General features: G+C 39.8%; 1 pseudogene; it reads left to right on the top strand.

The window, feature by feature from the left end:
- Positions 1-18,804: 18,804 nt before the first annotated feature.
- Positions 18,805-19,483, top strand: LOC130425710 (GTPase IMAP family member 7-like; annotated as a pseudogene).
- Positions 19,484-22,498: the final 3,015 nt, after the last annotated feature.

Below are 22,498 nucleotides of genomic sequence, written 5' to 3'. Positions count from 1 at the left end.
ATTCATCACTCTCTCCTGTCTCTCTTCCTCATTGTATTCATCACTCTCTCCTGTCTCTCTTCCTCATTGTATTCATCACTCTCTCCTGTCTCTCTTCCTCATTGTATTCATCACTCTCTCCTGTCTCTCTTCCTCATTGTCTTCATCACTCTCTCCTGTCTCTCTTCCTCATTGTCTTCATCACTCTCTCCTGTCTCTCCTCCTCTTTGTTTACATCACTCTCTCCTGTCTCTCCTCCTCTTTGATTACATCACTCTCTCCTGTCTCTCTTCCTCATTGTATTCATCACTCTCTCCTGTCTCTCCTCCTCTTTGATTACATCACTCTCTCCTGTCTCTCCTCCTCTTTGATTACATCACTCTCTCCTGTCTCTCTTCCTCATTGTATTCATCACTCTCTCCTGTCTCTCTTCCTCATTGTATTCATCACTCTCTTCTGTCTCTCTTCCTCATTGTATTCATCACTCTCTCCTGTCTCTCTTCCTCATTGTCTTCATCACTCTCTCCTGTCTCTCCTCCTCTTTGTCTTCATCACTCTCACCTGTCTCTCTTCCTCTTTGATTACATCACTCTCTCCTGTCTCTCTTCCTCATTGTCTTCATCACTCTCTCCTGTCTCTCTTCCTCATTGTATTCATCACTCTCTCCTGTCTCTCTTCCTCATTGTATTCATCACTCTCTTCTGTCTCTCTTCCTCATTGTATTCATCACTCTCTCCTGTCTCTCTTCCTCATTGTCTTCATCACTCTCTCCTGTCTCTCCTCCTCTTTGTCTTCATCACTCTCACCTGTCTCTCTTCCTCTTTGATTACATCACTCTCTCCTGTCTCTCTTCCTCATTGTATTCATCACTCTCTCCTGTCTCTCTTCATCTTTGTCTTCATCACTCTCTCCTGTCTCTCTTCCTCATTGTCTTCATCACTCTCTCCTGTCTCTCTTCCTCATTGTATTCATCACTCTCTCCTGTCTCTCTTCATCTTTGTCTTCATCACTCTCTCCTGTCTCTCCTCCTCTTTGTCTTCATCACTCTCTCCTGTCTCTCTTCCTCATTGTATTCATCACTCTCTCCTGTCTCTCTTCCTCATTGTATTCATCACTCTCTCCTGTCTCTCTTCCTCTTTGATTACATCACTCTCTCCTGTCTCTCTTCCTCATTGTCTTCATCACTCTCTCCTGTCTCTCTTCCTCTTTGATTACATCACTCTCTCCTGTCTCTCTTCCTCATTGTCTTCATCACTCTCTCCTGTCTCTCTTCCTCTTTGATTACATCACTCTCTCCTGTCTCTCTTCCTCATTGTCTTCATCACTCTCTCCTGTCTCTCTTCCTCATTGTCTTCATCACTCTCTCCTGTCTCTCTTCCTCTTTGATTACATCACTCTCTCCTGTCTCTCTTCCTCATTGTCTTCATCACTCTCTCCTGTCTCTCTTCCTCATTGTATTCATCACTCTCTCCTGTCTCTCTTCCTCATTGTCTTCATCACTCTCTCCTGTCTCTCCTCCTCTTTGTCTTCATCACTCTCACCTCTCTCTCTTCCTCTTTGATTACATCATACTCTCCTGTCTCTCTTCCTCATTGTCTTCATCACTCTCTCCTGTCTCTCCTCCTCTTTGTCTTCATCACTCTCTCCTGTCTCTCTTCCTCATTGTCTTCATCACTCTCTCCTGTCTCTCTTCCTCTTTGATTACATCACTCTCTCCTGTCTCTCTTCCTCATTGTCTTCATCACTCTCTCCTGTCTCTCTTCCTCTTTGATTACATCACTCTCTCCTGTCTCTCCTCCTCTTTGTCTTCATCACTCTCTCCTGTCTCTCCTCCTCTTTGTCTTCATCACTCTCTCCTGTCTCTCTTCCTCATTGTCTTCATCACTCTCTCCTGTCTCTCCTCCTCTTTGTTTACATCACTCTCTCCTGTCTCTCCTCCTCTTTGATTACATCACTCTCTCCTGTCTCTCTTCCTCATTGTCTTCATCACTCTCTCCTGTCTCTCTTCCTCATTGTATTCATCACTCTCTCCTGTCTCTCCTCCTCTTTGATTACATCACTCTCTCCTGTCTCTCTTCCTCATTGTCTTCATCACTCTCTCCTGTCTCTCTTCCTCATTGTCTTCATCACTCTCTCCTGTCTCTCTTCCTCTTTGATTACATCACTCTCTCCTGTCTCTCTTCCTCATTGTCTTCATCACTCTCTCCTGTCTCTCTTCCTCTTTGATTACATCACTCTCTCCTGTCTCTCCTCCTCTTTGTCTTCATCACTCTCTCCTGTCTCTCCTCCTCTTTGTCTTCATCACTCTCTCCTGTCTCTCTTCCTCTTTGTCTTCATCACTCTCTCCTGTCTCTCCTCCTCTTTGTTTACATCACTCTCTCCTGTCTCTCCTCCTCTTTGATTACATCACTCTCTCCTGTCTCTCTTCCTCATTGTCTTCATCACTCTCTCCTGTCTCTCTTCCTCATTGTCTTCATCACTCTCTCCTGTCTCTCTTCCTTTTTGTTTTCATCACTCTCTCCTGTCTCTCCTCCTCTTTGATTACATCACTCTCTCCTGTCTCTCTTCCTCATTGTATTCATCACTCTCTCCTGTCTCTCTTCATCTTTGTCTTCATCACTCTCTCCTGTCTCTCCTCCTCTTTGTCTTCATCACTCTCTCCTGTCTCTCTTCCTCATTGTATTCATCACTCTCTCCTGTCTCTCTTCCTCATTGTATTCATCACTCTCTCCTGTCTCTCTTCCTCATTGTATTCATCACTCTCTCCTGTCTCTCTTCCTCATTGTCTTCATCACTCTCTCCTGTCTCTCCTCCTCTTTGTCTTCATCACTCTCACCTGTCTCTCTTCCTCATTGTCTTCATCACTCTCTCCTGTTTCTCTTCCTCATTGTATTCATCACTCTCTCCTGTCTCTCTTCATCTTTGTCTTCATCACTCTCTCCTGTCTCTCCTCCTCTTTGTCTTCATCACTCTCTCCTGTCTCTCTTCCTCATTGTATTCATCACTCTCTCCTGTCTCTCTTCCTCATTGTCTTCATCACTCTCTCCTGTCTCTCTTCCTCATTGTATTCATCACTCTCTCCTGTCTCTCTTCCTCATTGTCTTCATCACTCTCTCCTGTCTCTCCTCCTCTTTGTCTTCATCACTCTCACCTGTCTCTCTTCCTCTTTGATTACATCACTCTCTCCTGTCTCTCTCCCTCATTGTCTTCATCACTCTCTCCTGTCTCTCCTCCTCTTTGTCTTCATCACTCTCTCCTGTCTCTCCTCCTCTTTGTCTTCATCACTCTCACCTGTCTCTCTTCCTCTTTGATTACATCACTCTCTCCTGTCTCTCTTCCTCATTGTATTCATCACTCTCTCCTGTCTCTCTTCCTCATTGTATTCATCACTCTCTCCTGTCTCTCTTCCTCATTGTATTCATCACTCTCTCCTGTCTCTCTTCCTCATTGTATTCATCACTCTCTCCTGTCTCTCTTCCTCATTGTCTTCATCACTCTCTCCTGTCTCTCTTCCTCATTGTCTTCATCACTCTCTCCTGTCTCTCCTCCTCTTTGTTTACATCACTCTCTCCTGTCTCTCCTCCTCTTTGATTACATCACTCTCTCCTGTCTCTCTTCCTCATTGTATTCATCACTCTCTCCTGTCTCTCCTCCTCTTTGATTACATCACTCTCTCCTGTCTCTCTTCCTCATTGTATTCATCACTCTCTCCTGTCTCTCTTCCTCATTGTATTCATCACTCTCTCCTGTCTCTCTTCCTCATTGTCTTCATCACTCTCTCCTGTCTCTCCTCCTCTTTGTTTACATCACTCTCTCCTGTCTCTCCTCCTCTTTGATTACATCACTCTCTCCTGTCTCTCTTCCTCATTGTATTCATCACTCTCTCCTGTCTCTCCTCCTCTTTGATTACATCACTCTCTCCTGTCTCTCTTCCTCATTGTCTTCATCACTCTCACCTGTCTCTCTTCCTCATTGTCTTCATCACTCTCTCCTGTCTCTCTTCCTCATTGTCTTCATCACTCTCTCCTGTCTCTCTTCCTCATTGTCTTCATCACTCTCACCTGTCTCTCTTCCTCATTGTATTCATCACTCTCTCCTGTCTCTGTTCCTCATTGTATTCATCACTCTCTCCTGTCTCTCTTCCTCATTGTCTTCATCACTCTCACCTGTCTCTCTTCCTCATTGTATTCATCACTCTCTCCTGTCTCTCTTCCTCATTGTATTCATCACTCTCTCCTGTCTCTCTTCCTCATTGTATTCATCACTCTCTCCTGTCTCTCTTCCTCATTGTATTCATAACTCTCTCCTGTCTCTCTTCCTCATTGTATTCATCACTCTCTCCTGTCTCTCTTCCTCATTGTCTTCATCACTCTCTCCTGTCTCTCCTCCTCTTTGTCTTCATCACTCTCACCTGTCTCTCTTCCTCTTTGATTACATCACTCTCTCCTGTCTCTCTTCCTCATTGTCTTCATCACTCTCTCCTGTCTCTCCTCCTCTTTGTCTTCATCACTCTCACCTGTCTCTCTTCCTCTTTGATTACATCACTCTCTCCTGTCTCTCTTCCTCATTGTCTTCATCACTCTCTCCTGTCTCTCTTCCTCATTGTATTCATCACTCTCTCCTGTCTCTCTTCCTCATTGTATTCATCACTCTCTCCTGTCTCTCCTCCTCTTTGTTTACATCACTCTCTCCTGTCTCTCCTCCTCTTTGTTTACATCACTCTCTCTTGTCTCTCCTCCTCTTTGTTTACATCACTCTCTCCTGTCTCTCTTCCTCTGATTTGACTGTACTAAGATCAAAATCCAGGTAACCTAATTTGTGTATACAAAACATTAACGCATTGCCCAGCGGGGCAAAACAAACATTAAAGAAAGCATGGGCCAGCATATGAGAGCATGATTTGGTAGTTTTAAAGAAGATTGTCATGGATTTCCTTCAGTTTAAGCCATTTCTAGTGGGAAACGATATTTGACGCTACTACATACTTGTTGCGACGAAAAGAAGATTCGCCCCAAATGCTGTTCTTTACTTCTGTTTCATGCAGGTCAAAAAAACTCTCTACCTTCCCACCTGGCTTGCCACATCACTTCTCCCCAATATGGCTACATACAGGAAATGCAAAGGCAGGTGCAACTTCCTCATCGACTTCAAACTGCTGACATGTGATGTAAGTTTAGCATTAATTATCGCATCGCTGCCGGCGGCTAGTTTGTATCCTCTGACACTTGCTTCACCTCACATTTGTTCTTGGTCTTAATATTAGTATATTTTACCATTACCTATCACCGTCATTGCCAAATTATTTATAACTTTATTTCCCTTTCTGTTTGTCTCTCCACGTTGTGTTGAGAACGACTTGGTAAACTGGGACAGACCGAAAGGGAGGACTCTGTACTGATATGCCCGCCCCTTGAACGCGAACCGTGGGAACGGCCGGTGTTGAGGGGGATCGAGACATGAAAGTAAGCGTCCTTCAGGTCGATTGCCACAAACCAAACCTGACACCTGGTAGATGTCAGGATGCGCCTCTGCGTGAGCACCCTGAATGGCAGCTTGTGAAGGTACTTTGTTCAGGGTACGTAGACCTATGGGGCGCAACCTGCCGTCTCTTGGGAACGATGAAGTGCTTGTCGTGACCCACTGAACATCTTGGTTTTAAGGGACGAACTCAATGCCTGTTTTGCCAGAAGGGTGGTGACCTCTACCCGAAGTACGGAGTTGTCCCTGCCTCTGACAGAGGGAGAGATGATGCCCCGAAACTTGGGAGAGTCTCTGGCATACTGGATCGAGTAACCAAGACGGACCGCCCTCATTAGCCAGTGAGACAGTGTGGGCAGCTCTCGAGCTCCCATTGACTGTGACAGGGTGACCAAGGGGACGGTCTGCTTCATCATTCCCTTGCAGCCTTCCCCCTTAGGCCGGGATACCATATGAACTTTCACAGATAGCTCTAACCGGACCTAGTGCAATCGGACGCAGTAACACCCCCCGCCCCCTTGGGCTGTTCCGTCTGATATATCCTCATGACAACGGTTCCCACACATGGTAACCCATGAGCTTCCCCAGGTGGGCCTCCACCTCGCGGTTAACTACTCAGTCCGCACGTTCCATGCGTTCTCCTCCAAGGACGAGACCATACCTATATCCACCATATTCCTCCCCACGGGTAGGAGGTGGCCTCTGCAGCGCTTTTCTGATTAAGAGTTGCGCTCACCTGGTGTAAACCCGAGCCAGACGGCCTCTTGCCAGTAGAGAGCTAAGACCCCGTTCGTGAAAGGTTACCGGTCAGGGCTGTACCCATCTTTCGCAAGAAAGCTCTGGGACCCCCCGACCACCACACTGGAAGGTTACAGTTTCACAAAGCTTCGAGCTGACAAGCCCAGGCCGGTTACCGTCGCTTCGCTAGAGATTGTGACGCGATACACAATGTGGCGTTTTCCATAGGTAACCCCATCTGTCGTTCTCAACACAACGTCGAGAGACCGACAGAAAGGGAACGTCTTGGTTACATGTGTAACCTCAGTTCCCTGATGGAGAGAACGAGACGTTGTGTCCCTTATGCCACAAACACGTATCGTATTCTGCTGCAGTGGTGAGAGGCTCTCAGGCTCTTCAGAACAAGAGGTAAATGAACCGGATATCCGGGGGCGGATCATTCCCCAAATTTCATTGGCCTTTTCTATAGTAGTCAGCGTTTATTGGTTCTCAAGGGCGAACCCCATCTGTCGTTCTCGACACAACTTCTCGTTCCCTCCATCAGGGAACTGAGGTTACATACGTAACCAAGACGATTCTTAACCTATGTTAATTGAAACGTAACGCCGCTAGCATAGTATTAGCGTTTTAGCTTATCTTCTGTCTACACTGTGGAATATCATGTCCCCATATTTGTCTTGTGTGCTAACTGTTTCTCTTTTTAAGCGTATATACTAAGACTCATCAAGCAACCTTGGTAAGTTAGGATTGCACTTCATACCCGGTGAGTTATGGCTTCTATTCCTATTGTTGTTACTTGAACCTCATGTCATATGTTTAGTTTAGCCTTCTCTGTCAGCGGTGAGGGTTTTACATGTGATAAATGCAGGGAAGTAGTTAAGCTGACGGAGAAGATCTTACAATTAGATTCTCGCATCCCATCTTTATTTGAGGATAGTAAGAGTGTTAGGACTGTAGAAAACACTTCGGATGTGAACAATGTTAGTGCACACAGCTCGGTTCCGGTTGAAAATCCCCTGCAGCTGGGAAACTTTGTGACGGTGAGACGGCATAGTCGCAGGACAAAACATCACTCAACCGTTCCGATTAAAGTCTCGAACAGGTTTGCCCCGCTCAGTGACGCACCGACTGAGAAACCTGCTGAAAGTACCTTCTTTCGTTCAGGGTACGTAGACCTATGGGGCGCAACCTGCCGTCTCTTGGGAACGATGAAGTGCTTGTCGTGACCCACTGAACATCTTGGTTTTAAGGGACTAACTCAATGCCTGTTTTGCCAGAAGGGTGGTGACCTCTACCCGAAGTACGGAGTTGTCCCTGCCTCTGACAGAGGGAGAGATGATGCCCCGAAACTTGGGAGAGTCTCTGGCATACTGGATCGAGTAAGTGCCCTAGTGATCGGTGATTCTATTGTCCGGAACGTTAACATAGAGGCACCAGCCACCATAGTCAAATGTTTACCGGGAGCCAGAGCGCCTGACATCAAGTCAAATTTAAATGTGCTGGCTAAGGCTAATCGTAAATTCAGTAAGATTGTTATTCATGTCGGCACAAATAATGTTAGACTCCGTCAATCGGAGATCACTAAAGATAATATTAAAGAGGTGTGTGAGCTCGCAAGCACGATGTCAGACACTGTAATATTCTCTGGCCCCCTCATTGTTACCATGGTGAAGAGATTTTAAGCATGACCTGAACCATTTGAGGCCCGTCCTAGAAAGACAGGTCCAGCTCATCTGTCTCTCCTTCTATCTACATCATGCTCACCTGTCTCTCCTCCTCAATGATCAAAACAATCATTGAAGTTTCTTTATTACGTTGAAATGTATCAGTTGCTTTTCTGAAATAAAACCTGAAATAATAAACCCCAATGACATAAGTGGACGACAAAAGCGACTTGCTGAGGACAGAGCCTTTGAATTCAGATGCAGCTGACAATAGTAAGATATTGTGAATTCTGCTTCTTATATTTCAGTGGCTAAAGGAGAATAAACATCTGATACTAAATGTCCCACGCAAAACATAATTGTTAGAAGACATAAGGGGTTTTATTTGTTTTGATTGTTGGACATAATTTACTGTACCTCATAATAGGACCAACTGGTTCTTGTAACCCAGTTTAGGTCAATAATTATGTTGAATGAAACTCTAAAACTTTCCAGTGTTGTTTTGAAGAGCCTGCTGTGCTCATCTCCATTGATATGTTTTGGATACCCAAATTTGTCTCTGTGCAGAATTTACTTTGAGTACCTCAAGGCTTAAAGAACATTCAAATTATTTCAAGGTGTTGTTTTTGTGTTAAGCGGCATCTTATTTTGATCTTTTGCATGACTCATCGTCTCTTTTTCGAGCTCATCTGTAATTCAAAACTGATGTACAGGTTTTAATGTAGATCAGTGTGTGTTGTATAGCAATGTTGTAGAGCAGGAACACTCAGATTTCGCACACATGAGCAAAACTGGCAAAACGTGGTGAAACAAACTCTACTATAAGTACTAATGAATCATTAATGAACAGTTACTGTTATGTCGACCGGGCTCTGATGTTTATTTAATATTCTTTTTTTAAATATTACTGTTAGGCAGTCGTGTTGTCTGGCCCTTTCCCAGCCCCTGTAAAAGGTTTTGTCTGTGTTTACCCCTCGTCACAATGTTAACTAATTGTTTGCCTCCTCCAAAATGAAAGCATCACTTCACACCAATGACCAGGGCGGCTGGCCCATAGTGGGCGATAGTGCACCGCCCTCCTTCAGCCACACCAAAAAAGAGATTATTTTGCCGGTCTTAATCATAGACTGTATAAAGGTCTTAATATTATTGTCCAATCAGCAGCCTGAATATCACAGGGAATTACCATTCAAAATTTCAATACAAGTGAGTGAGTGTGTTATTAAATGTTGAGTTGGGTTATGTTGTACTCTCCAAATGTTGAATTGTAAATAGTTGTATTGATTGCATATTGCAAGCAAAATATATACTGAATATGTCAATAGCATCTGTCTGCAGACCAGATGCACTGTCAGACACATGCACTCTCAGCCGCGGATGCGCACTCGTCACATGCACGTTTTAACGTATTTCACAAGGTGAACTGTAGGATTCTATTAATAAAATGTAAAGGTTACTGGTGGTTCGGGTCAAGGACAGGTATTTATTATAATTATAGCTGAAATACATTACTGAACATCTACACTAATAATGAAAAATAATGAAAATACCTTACTAAATAAAACCTTTTCTTGTACACGTATTCTTCCGGCCTAAAATGATAAACAAACACACATATATACATAAATGTCTCATTCTACAATAAACAGGTGCTTGTTAATCTATGGTTAAATGATAAAGTTTTATTATGTAGACATACTATATATATATATATATAGAGCAGGACGGGTCACGTCTGTTTTTGCGAAAATGAGACTTCCATGTCCAAAGGACAATAAAACAATGTGTAACGAGAAGTGCACTTTGGTATCAGTGCTTTACACCTGCTAGGACTATTGACTGATGAATCTGTAAGCAAAAATTGAGACAGAAATGAAAATCATTCTGATGTGTATACTATTCTTTTATTTTCCTTACGTTATTTTATTGGGATCCAACGATTCACTGTAAGCCGATTGAAAATCGATTATAATGTGTGACGATTCAAATCGGTTGAGGTGTGAACTGAATGGAAATACATTTTTAAACAGCAGGGGCCTCCATGTTCACTTCAAACCTAAACATGGACTTGCTGATATTTCGTAAAAATGCCTAAAAATCCAAGAAAGGCCCAGAGAGTATTAGTTTGATTATATAAAAATAATTTTTTAATATTAATTTGTTTTAAAATTGTAGTTTAGTTTTGTTGTTTGAAATAAACCATAATTTATTATACAAAAAAAACATGAAGCATTTAAGAAATAATACACTTTTTCCTGTGTTTCTGTGGATTAAATTATACATGTTTGGAGTATCTGATTGTCTTGAGTGTTCGCAGCACAAACCGTGACATCTGTATGTAAGAGTCTCTGTCGACACATAGGCTATACTGTACAGACTCGACTTTCACCTGAAAATTTAGATGTGCTTGTTTTTCTCAACAAAACTAATCTGCTTAATTAATTCGGTCTGCATGAGTTTATTCAGAAATTGTTACAAAATCTAAATGATAAAACTAATATTGTATTGATGATGGGAGAGTCTACCCGCTACGCAAAGTCTTCTTCAGCACATACCAAAGATTCTCAACAGGGTCAATGTGTGGGCTCTGTGGTGGCCAATGAGTGAAAATGATGAATATGTTTCCTGAACCACTCTTTCACAATTTGAGCCCGATTAATCCTGGCATTGTCATGTTGAAATATGCCCGTGCCATCAGGGAGGAAAGAATCCATTGATGGCCTAACTTTGAGTCATTCAGTCAACTGACCACATTCTCTGGGCACATAACGTTGTTGAACCTAAACCTCAAATCCAATGGGAGGCTCTTACCAGTGGTGTAGTCTAGTTTTTTGTAGTGAGTATACCCTGATTCCGCCCCAGCCTACTCATCCGTCCCAGGTCGACAACCCATGAGCACCACCACACTCACGAATGCAAGGATAGAGAATGCCTCTATATGTAATCAAGAAAGATTTATTGCAAGCAAGATTTCAAAAGCCAATGACAGCTGGGGGACTTGCTGGTTTTAAATCAGTCGGTTAAGAGTTTTATTTATGTATACAGTCACTAAAGTACAGGTTTTATCAGCTGGCAATTTTCAATGCACATTAGTGATCCACGGGATAAAGCTATTAAGTATTTCTACACAAACCCATCCTGCTAAAAATAGTATTACATACATTCTAGTGGTTTCCATTTAAATACCATTATGAACCACATTTCTTTATATTTTTTTATTTTATGCCTTTTCTATTGATTCCCATCTGCATCTCTTGTGTTTTGGGCAGGGTTCTATGTTTTTTTAAGCAGGGCAACTACATAATGTAAAGAATATCTTGTGAAAGTATAAACTTTGGATTTTGATTTAGTTTGACTAAGGCCAAGTCAGAGTCTTACAGTAAATCATATTTAAAAAAATGGTTAAAATCAAACTCTGATACTCGTCCCTAATAACTAGATTTTGCAAACACTTTATGTGTGTAAGTTGCATCTATTATTGACATTGATATTTAACTATAATAATTAACAATGAACATTTGTGCAGTTTTATCAAGCACCTGTTGCACCTATAGATTGCTGGCAGTGTCTCTAGCTTGACTTTCACAAGGCTTGTAAGGAGTTCTCATCTCTTATCATCTTAAACAATTATAAACATTGTAGTATAAGTTATCTCTCCCTTTCTCCCTCATGTATTGATTCAACACACAAACTAATGTTTGTGAAGTTGGCTAGTTAGATACAATCTAATAGGCCAGCAGTCACAATATGACTTACAGTTATGTTAAAGATAACAAATGTGCTTGTTTTATTAAAGACTACGCAGTGGTTTTAAAAGTGGGTTGAGTTAAAGGCAGAAAGTATAATACACGGGCGAACAGTGTGCACATTGAGACCCCGGAACACTAACGCGAGGAGTGGGGACCACGCGGAAAGCATCGTCGGGCTCATTATGTGTAACACCTGCTGCAGCTGCACCAAGCGCCAGTAGCTTCGGGGACAGGCCTAAGATAATACTGATAGTGTAAATGGTGCCTTTAATGATCTCCTTCGGTTTCATATCTCCTGGTTGCACTAAAAGTCAGTGCACAACACAAACGATGTTGTTACGTATCCTTGCGCTTTTTTAAGTGGGTATACGGAAATTATTGATCTTTTCTAGTGGGTATACGGCGTATACCTGCTTATCACGTAGACTACACCACTGGCTCTTACCTATTTTCTTAGTTGAATCCATGCTGTTGTTGACTGTTTTTGAACGGGCAGTGTATATAACTCTGCTTTATAAATGAGTTTCTCATTCGGTCTGCATGAGCTTATTCAGAAATTGTTACAAAACCAAAATGATAGAAATATATATTTACATTAACATTTAGTCATTTATCAGACGCTTTTATCGAAAGAGATTTACAGAGAGTTCAGGGAGCAATAAGCGACATGTCAAACAGGAGCAATCATAAAATAGGTACTGATACAAATAAGCCAAAGATAATTTAGATAATATCTACAGTACACATGGATGTCCAGTTCACAGCATATCTTCAATACTGTAAGACAACAGAAGCCCTAGTTTAGGCACAACACGGTTAGCATATTTATAAATCTGGTCACCTACAGATAGTCATTCCACCACCAAACACACACACACACACACACACACACACACTGCACCCTCAAGCTTAATCTCAAACATTTCCAAAACATAGTGATATGTACATTCTCACAACCTAAAGCTGTTATTTTATACTGGTAACAAAGAGTCAATGTCTAAACTAAAAACTAAAACAAAAGACAAATGCTAAAACTATTGTTAATCATACATAGAGTGAGGGAAATAATTATTTGATCCCCTGATGATTTAAGTTTGCCTGCTTACAAAGAAATGAAGGGTCCATCATTTTTATGGTAGGTGTATTTTAACTGATAGAGACAGAATATCAACAACAAAAAATCTGGGGAAAATATTATATAAAGGTTATAAATTGATTTGCATTTCAGTCAGTGAAATAAGAATTTGATCCCCAAGCAAAACATAACTTTGTTCTTTGTTGAGAAACCCTTGTTGGCCAGCACAGAGGTCAGACATTTCTGATAGTTGGTCACCAGGTTTGCACATGTGTCAGGATATATTTGAGTCCACTCCTCTGTCAATCTTTAAGGTTTCTTGGCTGCCGCTCAGTAAATTGTAGTTTTAACCTCCTTCACAGATTTTCTATAGGACTAGGGTCTAGAGACTGGCTATGACATGTAATGTTCGTCTCCTTAAGCCACTCTTTGGTTGACCATAGTGGTGGAGAGGTTGAAATGGGAGATACAGATTCTGTTGGCAGGCATCTTTTATATATATATATATACATAACAAGATGATTTAGGAGTACTTTCTTAAAGTGACAGGACTAATCTGTGGGCCATGTAGGCACATAACCAATCTTTGGGGCCAGAATTCTTGCTTGTTGGAAGGGGATCAAATACTTTTTTCACTGACTGAAATGTAAATCAATTTATAACCTTTATTTCCACTGATATTTTGGTTGATTTTCAGGTTCTATCAGTTAAAATAAACCTAAACATTATAGATGCTGCATTTATTTGTGAGCAGGCAAACTTACAAAATCAGTGTGGGGATCTAATAATTATTTCCCTCACTGTACAAACATACATGCATACTGTACATATAATTTACTCAGATCACAATAATTATTGGGCAGAAGAATATTGATTGAATTATTTATTATTGGAATATACTGTAACTGATCAATAATTTATTTATTTATAATAACTACACCAAAGGATGTAATTGAAGATATCTAGTTGGAGCTAAGGAATCCACCCCTTCACATGTTTTTACAGATGACATGAACTATTTCTCCTTAAAGAATGTTCTCAATCATCATTACACAATGCTGTTTTAAGTTCAGCAATGTTCATAAACTTGCACTATAAAATTGTTGCTGTTGAAAGAAAATTATTTGTGATAAATTGACTCAAATTTCTAAAACATTTCAGGTCACATTTCGTTTGGTTCCATGTGATGTTGTGAGAATAAAATAAACGTTTTTGCAGAATTAAATTTTGTGTTTTACAAACTAACATACACATCTGCATGCAGGCTCCCAACTGTGCAGATTCATTGATGTTCCTTATGTGTGATGTTTATTCTCAGACATACAGCTACGACATATTCATGGCAGTACAGATTAAATGCATAGATATATTTGTTACTTTATCTGTACGGAGAGTGGATAAATTAGATTGAAAGAGACTGACACCTCCTCTTGTGGACAGAATTAAGAATTATGGTCAACATGGAATTACATTGTAATTCTAAATGATCTGTATCGAAGTTCGTGATATAGAGCCTATTCATCAAATTGTTTTATAACAATAAACATTAATATAAGTGAAACTTGGCCAAACTTGGATCAGGAGTAGACTTTGAACTTATAGCGCATTAAGAGAGAGCGCATTAGGCCACGCCCACACCGGGGAAACAATCCAACCGCCTTTCTATTGCGGGAAAATACCACCTTGACATTTCTGATTTATAACAAAAAAAACATAACAATGCCTAAAACTACTGTGTGACGGGTGCACAGAAAACAAGAGAAAGTCCAGTGAGCACGTCCCTCTTAACCTAGCGGGTCTAAGATATGCGAGGCTGTCTGGTGGTTGAAATAAACATATTTTAAAGTGCAAACACTTGTCAGTATCGCACTCGTACAGACTCTTAATCTGATGGGTAGAATTAAATCCGTACAGAATGGTGAGCGATTTGACCAATCGAGAGAAAGGGGCGTTAATGCAACGCCCACATATACGAATCCCATATTGAGTCCAAAATCCGTTTTTTAAACGGCAAACGAAAATGAAAAATCGGGCCGAAATGTAATTTTTCGGTTGTTGAACTAAACGAAAAAACAAAAAACGATTCATCTTTCAGTTTCCTATAATTAATTTCAAATAGGATATCAAATGAATAAAACGTACACGGACCATTTATGGATCATTTGATAATTCCGTTCAATACAACAATCGGGAAAAGAAAAAAAGAGTCGTTATTTCGTTTTTCCGTTTTTCTGTATGCACAATTTATTTAAAAAAACGATGGCCTTCCTGTTATTTCATCTTAAAACGGGAAATCCAATAAATACATAAACCAAAACGAAATAACGACCCGAATTACTGTTTTTTCATTTTGGGGTAATTTCGCAAGGACTTCTGGGCGCGCAGGCTTTGCGCATGCGCGTTATGTGAGCATGGCATCACGCTCTTCACTAATGCGATCGATCAGTTATAATTTGCAATGTCTTTAGCTGTATATTCATGAAATGTTTATAAATAATGTGACATATCACGAGATGTTGGAAAAAGAGACCATACTCTCTGGGGAACACTGCAATATTATTATGGGCCGAAACAGGCTCTGGAATGTTACCTAAAAACAGAAGCCTAATGCAAGCAAAATCTGCGAAACTCGAAATGGATGCATTTACATATGCTTCGTTTGTACTTTTCACTCCAGTTAAAAGAGTCACAATGAGGGAGGAGGACATGACTGTTGAAAATATCTCAAAAATATAATATGACAATGCCTAACAATCACATACAATACTTTCCAGAGCTTATACAGTCGAAGATTGTCAGCATTATTGCTTTTATATGTGACATTTAAGTGAACAGTTAGCCACATCATGCTAGCAGCAGCAGGGGTAAATCTATACATTAAGGTTGAAATTTTTAAGTTATGTGTCGCGAACAGCCCCTCCCCCCGTAACGTCACTCAACCGAATTCATTAGGTTCCCCCAGCAAAAACTACAGTTCTGCTATAGAGTAATTCACAAAATTGTTCAGTTTGTGATGAAACTGTGACGTTTTTATGTGTCATTTGCACTATTACATTACATCAGTTTTACCTAAATTAACCTAGTAAACTGCCAAATGATTGCAGTCATATGCCTATCTAGGGAATAATTTCCTTTATGCAGATATTGCTTGCATTAGGCTTCTGTTTTTAGGTAACATTCCAGAGCCTGTTTCGGCCCATAATAATATTGCAGTGTTCCCCAGAGAGTATGGTCTCTTTTTCCAACATCTCGTGATATGTCACATTATTTATAAACATTTCATGAATATACAACTAAAGACATTGCAAATTATAACTGATCGATCGCATTTGTGAAGAGCGTGATGCCATGCTCACATAACGCGCATGCGCAAAGCCTGCGCGCCCAGAAGTCCTTGCGAAATTACCCCAAAGTGAAAAAACAGTAATTCGGGTCGTTATTTCGTTTTGGTTTATGTATTTATTGGATTTCCCGTTTTAAGATGAAATAACAAGAAACCCATCGTTTTTTTAAATAAATTGTGCATACAGAAAAACGGAAAAACGAAATAACGACTCTTTTTTTCTTTTCCCGATTGTTGTATAGAACGCAATTATCAAATGATCAGATGATACACGAATCCGTGTATCATTCGTTCTTTTCATATTCAATTGAGATTCCAAAATCGGAAAATTAAAAAACGGTTTGTTATTTCGTTATTCGTTTATAAATGTGATACCAAAAAACAAATAACGGGTCATTTTTCGTACTTTTGATTTAATGCTCAGATCAAAAATAGGAAATGAAATAAAGGGGACACGACAGATTTTGATTTTGAGATTTAATTTGTTCGATTTGGGTAAACCGGAAGTTATCTTCGTGTGTATGTGTTGCACTTGGAAGTTTGCCGCATTTGCAAAAAGTTAAAAGAAGCCTGAAAATCCTCAATCTTGCAGTGATTGACTAAGTAATTGTTTTTGTAATTTCGTATCGACACCATGGCCGTACTGGAATCATATGCTGATTTAATTAAAGACTTATTTGAAACTGTCAAGACACATAAAGAGATGTCAACTACGCTGCAGAAGATGGGTATCCAGCGAAGTTCTGCTACAAAATGCTACAATAAAAATATCTGCTTTTTGGCTAGATGTTAGTCATGAATACTGGGTATAACTCCAATGTAGAACGTCTAACGCACCCTCAAAGAACTCGAGATATGGCACCCCAAATTGTCCAATAACCCAAAAATGCTACAGTAAAACTGTTTTCTTGCATGACGGTAGACATCAAGACAAGGTGTAACCTAGCTGTGGAACTTTTAACGCACCATCAAAGACATACTTGTACAAAAACACAGTTCTGTGTCAAAGTTTACTTAAATATATATACATGTAACTACATAGCAGTAATATAATGTGTGTATAATGCACTGGCTAAGACCAACAAGAGTATAATAAATTGTATAAGAACAATGGATCAGTAAAAAATTAGAATAAGCTTTATTTTCAAATTGTGCACACAAAGACAAGCAACGTGTTGTGGTTTCAGGAGCTCAGAATGAAAAAATACAGTATAGACAAACAAAGGAAATAGAAAAAATAAATATATAGAATAAAAACAGTTAATTATATATATGCAAAGTATAACAAAACGGTGTATACTATGTTTTTTTTACAAATATACACGTAAATTACTCATGCATAAACCGTACTGCATGTTCTGCACCAGAATATTGCACTTTCAAACATGTAGGTACTTTTGGATTCGATTAATATTCATGGTGGACATAGGCTGCCTAAAAAAACTGTTCGATCAAAGTAATATAGAGAATGTTAAGGGGAGTGGGTGATGGAGGTTCCACGTGAAGTTCACGGTCATCTCAAGGGGCATTCAGCAGGTCATGACTTAGACAGCGAGCAGCAGCCCATCCTCTGTGCACTCTCTCTCACACACGCACGCAGGCAGGCACAGACACACGCCAACAGACACACACACACGCGCGCGCACACAGAAACACACACACAAAAAAGTTTTTATTTTAAAAACGTAAAAGAAGAGAAACGCGAGATGGTCCCTAAGAAGCTAAGCGTGAATAAGAAACTGCGAATAAGAAGCTGGATTCAGCCTCGTCTCATTTCAGAACTTCGCTGGATACCCATCTTCTGCAGCGTAGTTGACATCTCTTTATGTGTCCTGACAGTTTCAAATAAGTCTTTAATTAAATCAGCATATGATTCCAGTGCGGCCAGGGTGTCGATACGAAATTACAAAAAAAATTACTTAGTCAATCACTGCAAGATTGAGGGTTTTCAGGCTTCTTTTAACTGCAACACATACACACACGAAGATAACTTCCGGCTTACCCAAATCGAACAAATTCAATCTCAAAATCAAAATCTGTCGTGTCCCCTTTGTTTCATTTCCCATTTTTGATCTGAGCATTAAATCAAAAGTACGAAAAATGACCCGTTATTTGTTTTTTGGTATCACATTTATAAACGAATAACGAAATAACAAACCGTTTTTTAATTTTCAGATTTTGGAATCTCAATTGAATATGAAAAGAACGAATGATACACGGATTTACACGGACCATTTATGAATGATTGGAGGTGATATTTTGTTCGTCATTGATAAACAAAAATCATGACATCTTGAGATCATTTTAAAACAGTTTAAAATCTAATATTGAAAATGTGATACCATCTCTGTCCTCTGGATGGCAGTTTGTACACTGGATTCTGAGTATGTGCGAGTCTGAGCTGGAACTTTTCCAAGTTTTCTGTTATTTATGTTTTAATTTTGTAGAACAATCCAAACTAATTACGATGTTAACAATCACCAGGACTAAAGCTCTGCACCAGAACAACCATTTTTCTTTTAATCGTCTGAATTGTCCTTTGTGTTTTGGATATATTCCAGTGTATGTGGCAATTCACTGATTTTTGATTTACTGATTTTTATCCAAAGCAACTTAAACATTAGAAACATCACAACTCCAGTTGATTCATTTGATGCAGAGAAATGAAAATTACTCAAACAATAATTCTCTAAACATTCAGATGAAGTGTTACTCAAGTAAATCTTTTGGTGATCAAGTGCAAATGATTTCTCACCCTGTTTAAAACAGTTTGTCCCGATGGTGAAAGAATCTTTAATAACATGTAAAAGTTTTACAGACGGCATCAGTTTGTGCGTTTGATGAAACAATGCACAATATTTCTTAAAATGGGAACATTTCAACATTATAGATAGTACAGTCCATATCATTTAATCATGTTTGTGTTCTTTTACAGGAAAGAGTCTCCCACACAGAAAAGTTGTGCTTCTGGGTAAAAGTGGTGTTGGAAAGAGTGCAGCTGGAAACACTATTCTGGGACAAAAGGCTTTTAAATCTGAACTGAATACACAGACTGTAACCACTGATTGCTTAAAGAAACATGCTGATGTTGAGGACAGAACTGTGTCTGTAGTTGATACTCCTGGATTCTTTGACACACAGATGAGTCTTGAGATGTTAATAACAGAGATAGCCAGAAGTGTTCTTGTTTCTAGTACTGGACCTCACGCATTTCTCATTGTGTTTCCTGTGAATAAGAGGTTCACTGAGCAGGAACAACAGATCGCTGAACAAATTCTGCGTCAAATTCATTGTCTTTAACAATGAAGATGATAGAAACAGAGTTCAGGTCAGTGATCTAATGATGAAGATTGACAGGATGATAGAGAAGAATGGAGGAGGACACTACACGTGTGAGATGTATGAGGAGGTACTGATACTTAAAGAGAAGAGAGAGAGAGAAGAAGAAGAGATACAGAGAGAGAATGATGAACAGAAGAAGAGAGAAAAACAAGAAGAGATTGAGAAAGAGAGAAGAAAGATAAACGAGGAATATGAGTTAAAGTTAGCTGAAATTAAGGCAGAGCTAGAAATAAATAAAATCAAGAGTCAGAAGAAAGAAGAAAATAGAAAACCAGATGACAGTTGTACAGTTCGTTAAATGGGTTTGGTGAAGGTGGCAAAGTGAGGTCACATAAACACAAAAGATGTTTCTATATCGATCAGCCTTTTGACTCTTCAAGGCCGTTCACATGTTGTGTCTAAAATCTAACGCAGGGAAACATTATTCTGCATTCTCTGTGAGTCCATCACACTGTTTGACATGCTTGCTGCTAATCTCCATTAAATATGAAGAACTTGAGCACACACAAAAATTCTTGAACTGTTTGTGATAAGATATCCCCCATGGGTGGTTCTTGAAAACAGGATTATTTTTTAGATTGATTTCAGTTTTATTGAATATTATTATACTTTTCTCACAGTTTTATTAAGTGTAACTATTTTATTGTATTTTATTAATTTGGTGTTTTTTTCACATCTCTTTACATGCACAAAACTGTCATTTATATACCCATCAAAAGTCAAATTAAACTTGAATCTCTAGTCATCATCTTTACGCTACTGATCTTGTTCTTATGGGAAAACAAATGTCATTTTGCTTTCAGAACAGTAAAGTATCTCATGTAAAAGACCTTCAAGATTACTGGAAAATCTAGTGTTTTCTAACAAGGAAGTTGTTTTGGTTTATTTTATACTTCTAAATCGAATATTTTGTATATTGAATATAAACAGCAGAAGATGAGCGTTGTTTTCTCCCTAAAACTGTAAGTGTGAAATCTGAAGTTTAAAGTGTTTAGACAGACCAGAAGATGATTTCCTAAGGGCTTTAGAGCGACACTGTAAAACATGTTTGATTAGATTCAACTTTATTGTCATTACACATATACAAGTACAGTGTAATGAAATGTAGTTTAGGTCTAACCAGAAGTTCAATTATCAAGTGCAGATATACAGTGTGAATAAATACAGCGCAAACCGATATCCAAAAGCTCATGCCGGGTGTACGATGTGAATGCACAACTGTTCTTAACGAACAGGCCCGAGATGAGCTAGAAAAACACTATATAATTGCTAAAACAGGAGAGACTCTGAGCCTCGCGATGTTCACGCGCCGCCATCTTGGTCCTATGTCTTACTTTTATTCATGAGTCCACATAGGGTGACCACCCGTCCCGCGTAGCGCGTGCGCGCACAGCGTTTGAAGCCCAATTCATGCGTCCCGCAAATTGAGGCCGTGTCACGCATAATCAATACTTGCTCAAAAAAAAGTTGGTCGCTCTATATCCTCGAGCCCCAGGCAGCCAAACGAACATTACTTGACAGTTCAGCACGCTACTGTTGCCACACCCACCCATCAGTTGAACTGCTGACTAGGTTGTTCCGTTGTTGTCATGACAGCGCGCACACATGCATACACTGGGAACATAGTTGCCAAGTCCGCTTGTTTTTTTATCAAATCGCGTTAAAAAATCCTAAATTGCGGGTAGCGTTTTTTGGGGCTTATCTAAAAAATTATTTGTTGCTTGTTAGAAAAATGCTGCTCATCCGTGCCTTCGTGAAACCAGGCTCTGTATCCTTACATGATTGTGAGCAACATTTCACTATTCGTTATCTCCCAAACTAAAAAGACAAAAGCAACTATACTTTTTGAAAAGGTATAAATATTTATATAGATAATATTTATAGAAAATCAATCATGATTAAAACAGTAAAGCAGTATCTTGTATTTTTTATAATAATCTGTTTTTAGAGAATCTCTTTTAAGTTCATCCCATCTGTGTGTGTCTCCACAATATTATTAAAAAAAAAATACACATTGGGTGCCTTTTCATGAGCATACATCAGCAATTACAGATGTTTAGGGGAATAGGGCATTATTAATATACAATGTAAGGTGGTATGTGCTAGAAATGTCCGAGGGGTGGGGGCACCGCCGCGCCATGCAATGTCCCACATTGTCCCTCAGAAACATACCCCTTGTCCCCCCTTGGGCTTATTAGCAGGTGGTCACCCTAAGTCCACACAATGTCCCAAATCTGTTCTACAAACTCAAAAAGATTTTAAAATTACATTTTTATAATTCAGTTTACTAACACTGAACCCTGTAGATTGACAGAAATATGACAAAGGTTACAGTGTGTAACATTGCCCTTCATGCTGTGAAGATCCTTTATAAGGATCTGAAGCTGAGATGAAGAAATCCCAGAATGCAAACTCAAAAGTAACGTTTCTAAATTCAATCATCTGATTCTGTTCACTGCTGGAAGTTATTGGAGTAAGAACCAACAAGAGCGTCTGGGCACTGCAGTCTGATCTCATGTTATAAACATGACAGTTCCACTAGCTCATGCTGATCTGACATGAAATATCCACTGGGTGGAGCGCAAGGCTTCATTTTCATGTCAAACACCATTCAAGGGTTTATAAATGTGTTGTGTTCCTTTGGGTAAAAGCGTCTGCTTAATGACTACATGTTAATGTAAGAAGGGCAGGGGTTTCAATCTTTGATGTCATTGATGCCCACCCTAATATTACTAAATACCGAACGTTTAATAAACTGCTGTGTGGCCCCCTGTGACATCAATGACCCGTTTAAACTGGAAACTGGCGTCTGTATCATGTATTGTTTATGCAGACTCCACACTTACTTGATGTGTGTTTAACATGTACTTAACGTGTTTAATAAACAACGAGTATGTGTGGAATACACATTTTTGACGAGTATTTCACGTGTTCAAATATATTGCACATATATTTGAACTTTAACCTTCCGTACTAGTGTGATAGTTTGACTGATGAGCTCCATGTGCACACAGACAGATGAATCAAACCTTCAGCACAGTGACAGGGGTGTGAACGCTCCAGTTGCTTTGAGTCACAACATGTCAGACCTCAAACTGCCGACAGTGATGTTGAAGAAACAGACACAAGA

This window comes from Triplophysa dalaica, chromosome 7 (assembly GCF_015846415.1).
Source record: "Triplophysa dalaica isolate WHDGS20190420 chromosome 7, ASM1584641v1, whole genome shotgun sequence".
NCBI lineage: Eukaryota > Metazoa > Chordata > Actinopteri > Cypriniformes > Nemacheilidae > Triplophysa > Triplophysa dalaica.
Note: the sequence above shows the minus strand (reverse complement) of the source record. Positions and strands in the feature narration are given on the sequence as shown.